The sequence below is a fragment of the Salvelinus alpinus genome, chromosome 2 (assembly GCF_045679555.1).
Source record: "Salvelinus alpinus chromosome 2, SLU_Salpinus.1, whole genome shotgun sequence".
In the NCBI taxonomy this organism is placed as follows: domain Eukaryota; kingdom Metazoa; phylum Chordata; class Actinopteri; order Salmoniformes; family Salmonidae; genus Salvelinus; species Salvelinus alpinus.
The window spans coordinates 18,947,085-18,956,545 of NC_092087.1; the positions used below are offsets into that span (position 1 = coordinate 18,947,085).

At 42.2% G+C, this 9,461-nt stretch overlaps 2 pseudogenes; both read left to right on the top strand.

Annotated features, from left to right (window-relative positions):
* On the top strand, positions 1–1,644 carry LOC139550721 (transcription factor HES-5-like; annotated as a pseudogene).
* A 6,819-nt stretch (positions 1,645–8,463) lies between these two features.
* On the top strand, positions 8,464–9,223 carry LOC139555919 (transcription factor HES-5-like; annotated as a pseudogene).
* Positions 9,224–9,461: the final 238 nt, after the last annotated feature.

Genomic DNA, 9,461 nt, shown 5'->3' on the forward strand with positions numbered 1-9,461 from the left:
TCCAACAAGCCCAAGACCCACACATTCAAATGCAGATTATGGACTGTATATAGGAGATATGAACTCAGTAGAACTCAGATTCTCTCTACACAGAGTCCTCTACAGCACAGAGATCCAGCCATGGCACCTACAATCACTTCAGCTGTGATCTACTCTAATGAGCACCTGACTGACCAACAAGGTAAATTGAGTTACAAATAGTGTTACGTTGTTTCAGTTTTTGCTTCTAGAATACAGCCATTCATGTCAGCTCTGTTGTATTCAGAAAAATACTATTATTGACTCTCCTCTTCTCTTCTTGCAGCTAAGAAAGCCAGTGGTTGAGAAGTTACATAGAGATAGTATCAACAACAGCATTGAGCAGCTCAAGTCTCTCCTGCGTCCAGAGATCCTCAACCAGCAGCCAAACTCCAAGCTGGAGAAAGCCGACATCCTGGAGATGACAGCAACAGAACCAGCCAGAGTTTCTGCTCGGCAGCTGTCAATCAGGTTTACTTCAGCTATGTCCAAGAGATTCAGCACTTCCTGTCCATGGATGAGTTGAAACCACAGTACCAGAGAAGACTGCTGAGCCACTTCCAGAGCCTGCATCCATCCTCTGATAAGAACAGGAGGGAGAGTGACCTGCCTCAGTTCAGCTCCCAGCCCAGCACAGCATCAGCAAAGAGAAGAGTCCAGTCAACATCACTCTCTGGAGTCTCTGGTAGAGTCCTATAGACTGGAACTCCACTCTCAAACAAACTCAATGGACCATGTTGGTCTAATATTAATGTGATGGACAGTGATCAGAGATCTTCTTCATATTCTGCTTGTGCAGGTTGTTTTAAAAGTTGTGTTTCGATTGAAACTTTTCATTTCAGTTGTACTGAACAAGTTAAAACGTTTTTCTTATATAAAACACTGAAATCTGCGAACACTGCATTTTTGTAATGTTAATAACCTTTATGTTTTGTGAAGCATCATCATGTGTTGATTATGTTGATAATTTGCTTATTAATGATCAACTTCAACTGTCCTCCATGAGGACTTTAAACCCATAATGTGTATTATATCTTCAATCCTTTTGTGATTATCTGTTACCTATCTGTTTAAAGGTAAACACTTATCAAGAATAAGCAATGTTGTTACAACTACATTGTTGTAGTGATATGGTCATATTAACATTATATTGAGCATCTTCTGTGAAGTATGTATCAGTATTAGTTAAACATTTGTTATTGATCAACTTGAGCTACAGAATCACTGATCCTCCATGATGGTTATTTACCCAAACTGGGAATTATACCTGTAATCATCACTCTGTGATTAGAAATAATTGATCTGTTTAAAGATCAGACCTTGTGTGGGAAAATGTTGCCCTCATTATTTGAATAATGTGGATATTGTAAAGCGGAGAACATGTTTTCTCTCAATGTGAAACCTTTGTTTATTTTAGACAATATGTTGTCTTTTATAAAGACAGTAAATGTGTATCCTATACTCTGTTCGAGTATCATATGTCTTGGAGATTTATTCCATGTTCTGGTTGTGATGTGTAATCACCTAAACTATTCACCTTATATTTAGGTGTTCAAGTCTATGATGCGACTCTGAGTCAATGTCAATAAATCCCAAAATAATGAAATTAAATAATTTGTTATTGTTCTTGATCTTTCCTGATCTCTACTGTAATCAACATATTGACTGTAGACTACAATGCAGATCTACTGTGTAAGGTCATACTTACTTTTGCAATGATTTGTCATGAAGTTTTGGAAGTTTAAAATATTGCATCTCAATCAAGTAATCTACAGGGATCCCAGTTTTGAGCAGGAACAGAAATAGTGATGGCTTAATGTGTCTAACATGCTGACCACATGCTGCACCATCACGCGTGCAGTCAGCATGTTAGACACCTAAAGGAATCACAATTTGAAATATCAAAACAAACGCTGAACAAACCTTATTCATTTGAGACAGGTCGAATAGCATGAAACATATATGGAAATTTAGCTAGCTAGCTTGCTGTTGCTAGCTAATTTGTCTGGGATATAAACATTGGGTTGTTATCTTAGCTGAAATGAACAAGGTCCTCTACTCCAACAATTAATCCACAGGGAAAAGGGTCAATTGAGTTTGTTTCTAGTAATCTCTCCTCCTTCAGGCTTCTTCTTCTTTGGACATAGTATGGCGTTTGGACACCAACTTTAAGGTGCATTACCACTACCAATTGTACTGGAGTGTGGACCTCAGTTCATCTATCAATCACCCACGTGGGTATATCGTCCTAAAAACCAATGAGGAGATGAGAGAGGCGGGACATGCAGCGCGTCAGGCATCACAAACAGAACCAAGTTCTATTTTGGCACCTGGCAACGCAGAATCTCGTTGAGGCACGAGCTGTGTGGTCAGCATGTAAGAAGAAAAGACCCAGGGTGTGGACATGAAGCTAGAGTTAGGGTTATGGTTAGGGTTGAAACGGGGTGTGGACAAGAAGCTGGAGTTAGGGTTATGGTTATGGTTACAGTTGAAACATGGTGTGGACATGAAGCTAGAGTTAGGGTTATGGTTATGGTTAGGGTTGAAAAGGGGTGTGGACATGAAGCTGGAGTTGGGGTTATGGTTAGGGTTGAAACGGGGTGTGGACATGAAGCTAGAGTTAGGGTTAGGGTTATGGTTAGGGTTGAAACGGGGTGTGGACAAGAAGCTAGAGTTAGGGTTATGGTTATGGTTAGGGTTGAAACGGGGTGTGGACATGAAGCTGGAGTTAAGGTTATGGTTATGGTTAGGGTTGAAACGGGGTGTGGACATGAAGCTAGAGTTAGGGTTATGGTTAGGGTTGAAACGGGGTGTGGACAAGAAGCTAGAGTTAGGGTTATGGTTAGGGTTGAAACGGGGTGTGGACAAGAAGCTAGAGTTAGGGTTATGGTTATGGTTAGGGTTGAAACGGGGTGTGGACATGAAGCTGGAGTTAGGGTTATGGTTAGGGTTAGGGTTGAAACGGGGTGTGGACATGAAGCTGGAGTTAGGGTTAGGGTTATGGTTAGGGTTGAAACGGGGTGTGGACATGAAGCTGGAGTTAGGGTTAGGGTTATGGTTAGGGTTGAAACAGGGTTTGGACATGAAGCTAGAGTTAGGGTTAGGGTTATGGTTAGGGTTGAAACGGGGTGTGGACATGAAGTTGGAGTTAGGGTTAGGGTTATGGTTAGGGTTGAAACAGGGTGTGGACATGAAGCTAGAGTTGGGGTTAGGGTTATGGTTAGTGTTGAAACGGGGTGTGGACATGAAGCTAGAGTTAGGGTTATGGTTAGGGTTGAAACGGGGTGTGGACATGAAGCTAGAGTTAGGGTTTTGGTTATGGTTAGGGTTGAAACGGGTTGTGAACATGAAGATAGAGTTAGGGTTAGGGTTATGGTTAGGGTTTAAACAGGGTGTGGACATGAAGCTAGAGTTAGGGTTTTGGTTAGGGTTGAAACGGGGTGTGGATATGAAGCTGGAGTTAGGGTTGTGTTTAGTGTTGAAACGGGGTGTGGACATGAAGCTAGAGTTAGGGTTATGGTTAGGGTTGAAACGGGGTGTGGACATGAAGCTAGAGTTACGGTTTTGGTTAGGGTTGAAACGGGGTGTGGACATGAAGCTGGAGTTAGGGTTGTGTTTAGTGTTAGGGTTCAGAAGGGGTGTGGACATACAGTAAAACTAGGGTTAGGATTAAGGTTAGGGTTAAGGTGATGGCTAAAATCAACATGTCACTTGTCTCTCATTGATTCAATTTAGGTCAGAACCAAGACAAGTGCTACTCTATAGTGCTGACTGTTCTTTAACTAAATAATTTCCTCCAATCCAAGTTTTTCAGGGAACCTTCTCTAGTACCAGATGCTGTTTTTATAATTGAAGCATATTTAATGGTTGCCTAGAAACCGGACTGAACTGAATACCTACTATGATGCATTATAACAAGGCACACGTCTATTGTTCCTCCATTGAGAGCAGTGAATGGAGAGAGTGTGGGAAACCAAGGAAAACTCACTCACAGACCCGCTTTGGGACAATAGACTCAGACTTCTGTACCCTGTATGATGAGGGGTGAGCAGGAATTTCACTAGTAAGGTCTCCTCAAATGAATTTTATATATTCATTATATCACAGATATATCCTCCACATCAAAATGCAAAAAAATAATGAATAGGTAGCAGCTTTTTTATGTTTCACATATTGCACCCAGGGCTGTGGGAGCAGGGGCTATGTGACATTGGTAAAACTTGTCTTCACCAGTTGAAATTAGACAATGAATTATAAGGACTGCACAAGTGTTTTTTTTATTATGACAAGGTTTAAGAGGAATTAGGTAACAGACCAATAAAGACATTATGTCACATTTTATACAAAACATGATCAGATTGTAGAATCAAAGATGATTCAGCATTCGCTGACCAACTGGCAAGTGTCTTCACTGACCTTTTCAACCTCTCCCTGTCTGAGTCTGTAATACCAACATGTTTCAAACAGACCACCATGTCCCTGTGCCCAAGAACACTAAGGTAATCTGCCTAAATGACTGCCGATCCGTATCACTCACGTTTGTAGCCATGAAATGCTTTGAAAGGCTGGTCATGGCTCACATCAACACCATTATCCCAGAAACCCTAGATCCACTCCAATTTGTGTACCACACCAACAGATCCACAGATGATGCAATCTATTGCACTCCACACTGCCCTTTCCCACCTGGACAAAAGGAACACCTATGTGAGAATGCTATTCATTGACAACAGCTCAGCGTTCAACACCATACTGCCCTCAAAGCTCATCACTAAGCTAAGGACCCTGGGACTGAACACCTCCCTCTGCAACTGGATCCTAGACTTCCTGACGGGCTGTCCCCAGGTGTTAAGGGTAGGTAACAACACATCTGCCACGCTGATCCTCAACACGGGGGCCCCTCAGGGGTGCGTGCTCAGTCCCCTCCTGTACTCCCTGTTCACTCATGACTGCAAGGGCCAGGCACAACTCCAACACCATCATCAAGTTTGCTGATGACACAACTGTGGTAGGCCTGATCACCGACAACAATGAGACAGCCTATAGGGAGGAAGTCAGAGACCTGACCGTGTGGTGCAAGGACAACAACCTCCCCCTCAACGTGATCAAGACAAAGAAGTTGATTGTGGACTACAGGAAAGGAGGACTTAGCACGCCCCCATTCTCAACCACAGGGCTGAAGGGGAGCAGGTTGAGAGCTTCAAGTTCCTTAGCGTCCACATCACCAACAAACTAACATGTTCCAAGCACACCAAGACAGTTGCGAAGAGGGCACGACAATACCTTTTCCCCCTCAGGAGACTGAAAAGATTTGGCATGGGTCTTCTTATCCTCAAAAGGTTTTACAGCTGCACCATCGAGAGCATCCTGACCGGTTACATCACTGCCTGGTATGGCAACTGCTCGGCCTCTGACCACAAGGCACTACAGAGGGTAGTGTGTACGGCACAGTACATCACCGTGGCCAAGCTTCCTGCCATCCAGGACCTCTATACGAGGTGGTGTCAGATGAAGGCCCTAAAAATTGTCGAAGACTCCAGCCACCCTAGTCATAGACTGTTCTCTCTGCTACCGCACGGCAAGCGGTACCGGAGCGCCAAGTCTAGGTCCAAGAGGCTTCTACCCCGAAGCTATAAGACCCCCCCCCCCACACTGCTGCTACTCTCCGTTATCATCTATGCATAGCGTGACAAACCTCTTCAAGGTTAGGAGAGTTTTTCACAAATTAAACGGGCGACCGTCACCAAAATCTCCCCAGAATGAGAGTTCTTTTTAACAGGACAGTACCTTTGTGTTGCTTTCCCCGTCCTGGTCCACCCAGGCCACAGGCGGGGTCAGGGATAGCATGGTTCGGTACACAAATCAGGTTCTCGGTAGGTCCAGTTCCAAACAACAACAGGTATGTCCAAACAGTCCAGGTCATACACGGTAAATCCAGCCAATATATATATGGTCACTTTCTCTATCTCTATGGTTCACAGATCCCCCCCAGCCCCTTCCTCTCTCTCTTCCTGGATTGTCTTGATCCCTTATCTGTGGGTCGGCCTCACCTTCTGAGCGTTCCCCTTGCTTCTGAGAATTGTAGTTTTGGCGGTCGGCCATTTGGCGACCTGTAGTTCTGGTCGGGGTGGCCATTTTAGTGAGAGGGCAGAGCCCGTTTATTAGTTCTGCCCTCACAAATCTGCCATTTATCACTCGGCACTCTTCTTTGCCACAACAGCCACATTAATAACCCTACCTGCATTTACATAATTACTTCAACTACCTCGACACCGGTGCCGCACGGTGCCGCACGTTGACACATTATTTACTTCTGCTCTTTAATTATTTGTTTTTCTTATGTCCTACTTCTTTTTTGTGTGGGGGGGTATTTTCTTAAAACTGCATTGTTGGTTAAGGGCTTGTAAGTAAGCATTTCACTGTTGAATTCGGCGCATGTGACAAATACAATTTGATTTGATTTGATACAGTTTATATCTAAAACATATATGCTTGAAAGATTTTCAGCATTCAGTCCAATCTTAACTATCTCTGAATGGTCATATGCTGTACAAGTCTATTTCATTCAATAGTCAAAATGTTTGTATTTACTGCATTCTTAATTTATGTATGTCAGATTGTTTGGAGCAGTGAATGGAGAGAGTGTGGGAAACCAAGGAAAACTCACTCACAGACCCGCTTTGGGACAATAGACATCTGTACCCTGTATGATGAGGGGTGAGAAGGAATTTCACTTGTAAGGTTTCATCATTGAATTCTATAAATGAATTAAATCACAGATATAATGAATTATAAGGACTGCACAAGTGTTTTTTTATTATGACAGGGTGTAAGAGGAATTAGGTAACAGATCAGGAAATACATTATATTACACTTTATACAAACATGATTACATTGTAGTAGTCCTGTGTAACTCAGTAGGTAGAGCAAGGCGCTTGCAATGCCAGGGTTGTGGGTTCAAGACCTACAGGTGATCAGTACAAAACAAAGTATGCACTTGCTACTGTAAGTCACACTGGATAAGAGCATCTGCTAAACTGTGAATGTTGTATCGAAGATTTTAAATCTTATATCTAAAACGTACACGCTTGAAATATCTTCACTATTCAGTCCAATCTTGACCATCTCTGAATGGCCATATGCTGTACAAGTCTATATCAGCCAATAGTCAAAATATTTGTATTTACTACCTTCTTAATATATGCATGTAAGATGTATTAATTTTTTCTCCCCCAGGTGCTTAATGGGAACTGCTTGTGTAGAGATGAATTAGCATTTAACTAGGCACACTTCTGTTGTTAGGTGGAAGCTCTGTCAATGGGCAGAGTGTGGGAAAGCTCTGGAGAGCAGAGTCTCAGTCTAGTGTCATCATCATCATCAGTCCCATCAGCACCTGACTGTCTGGGGAACACCCAGAGTCACTGGGGAATAGCAACACTTATAGAAGGGAATTAAACAATAGCTGAATACATCAGTTTCTCCAGGGTACAAACATAACGTAGAATTGAACACTGATAAAGTACAGTATATGTATTGCAGCACACTTTTAGGATAAAATCAAGTGTTCTAGTGTTTCCCTCCAAAATCCAGATGGTCTGTGATGTCATAATCTGTCTATAATAGAACACAGAGCCAATAGCTGTCAGTGAGGGTTCACTGAGCAGCTTTTGTAGTGCATTGATCACAGCACACATGACTCAGTGTGGGAAACTCAGATCAGTTCTCTACTCACACTGACCAGTAGCCTCAAGAGAGGAAACATCTGCTACCTCTGGACTCCAGAGTGCTTGACAGTATAATTACTACTTCTGACTTTCGAGACCTCATGCTATTAATACAATATCGAACCTGTGAACTTAACCATAAGCTATATTTCTCTGCAAATTAACATGCTTTATATTTTCGAAAGACGTCATATTTGACTCAATATTAATTTCTTTTGACAAAAATGAAATTCAGCAGCACAGAAAATTATAAATATGTTTAACTTTTCAATTGTGACAAAATGTAAAACACTATACTATATCATAATTTTTGTCATTATCTCACATTCATTGTGAGATAATAAAATGTGACTGAATCAGTAATAAAGCGTTTAAACACTATGCATTCAACAATGTTTTCATAGGTGGGGACTAAGTTACATTGTAAATTTCATGTGTAAGTTGTGATGATGAGTGTGTGCTCTCTCGGCATCATTGATCCCAACATCAGGCAGCAGATCTGGGGGTCACTAGTTTCCCAGATTCACACAGAGCTCTGTGAGTCACTCTCCATCACCCCCACCCTTCCACCTGTTCCATGAGACGTGACCATTGTCCCCCAACAATAAGAACACTGAGCATGGGGCAGCTCCACATTCCTCATTGTCCTTCCAAGCTCACCCATTGGCTACAGACTGTGAGAAACTCCAACAAGCCCAAGACCCACACATTCAAATGCAGATTATGGACTGTATATAGGAGATATGAAGTCAGTAGAACTCAGATTCTCTCAACACAGAGTCCTCTACAGCACAGAGATCCAGTCATGGCACCTACAATCACTTCAGCTATGATCTACGCTAATGAGCACCTGACTGACCAACAAGGTAAATTGAAGAATCAATTTTAAGGAAATTAATCTTATTTGATTGATTATTTATTTGTTTCATTATTATCTCATAATAAGGTTATTAATGACTCTCCTCTTCTCTTCTTGCAGCTAAGAAAGCCAGTGGTGAAGTTACACGGAGTTCGTATCAACATCAGCATTGAGCTGCTCAATTCTCTCCTGCGTCCAGAGATCCTCAACCAGCAGTCAGACTCCAAGCTGGAGAAAGCCAACATCCAGGAGATGACAGTTTGCTTCCTGAGATAACAGCAACAGTACCAGGGTTACAGTGTTACTCCAGGGGTGTCCATGAGATTGTGCATTTCCTGTCCAAGAATGAGGTAAAGACACAGTCCCAGAGAAGACTGCTGAGCCACTTGCAGAGCCTGCATCCAACCTCTGATAAGAACAGGAGGGAGAGTGACCTGCCTCAGTTGAGCTCCACAGCACAGCACCAGCAAAGAGAAGAGTCCAGTCAACATCACTCTCTGGAGTCTCTGGTAGAGTCCTACAGACTGGAACTCCACTCTCAAACAAACTCAATGGACCATGTTGGTCTAACATTAATGTGATGGACAGTGATCAGAGATCTTCCTCATCATCTGAGTATATAGCATTTTTAAAAGTCTTGCAGTGATTGAGACTTTTTATTTCAGTCGTATTGAAGTAAATGCATTTTTATGAGAAAAATGTGTAATGTATGAAAACAATATTGTTGTTGTGTGCATTGAAATCGTAACCTTGACTATGTTGATCATGTTTTTATTCATGATTAACAATAGCTTAAATGGTCCTAGATGAGGAATTGTAACCCAAAACTGGGATCAATCTGTGATTGTGATTGTCTATGA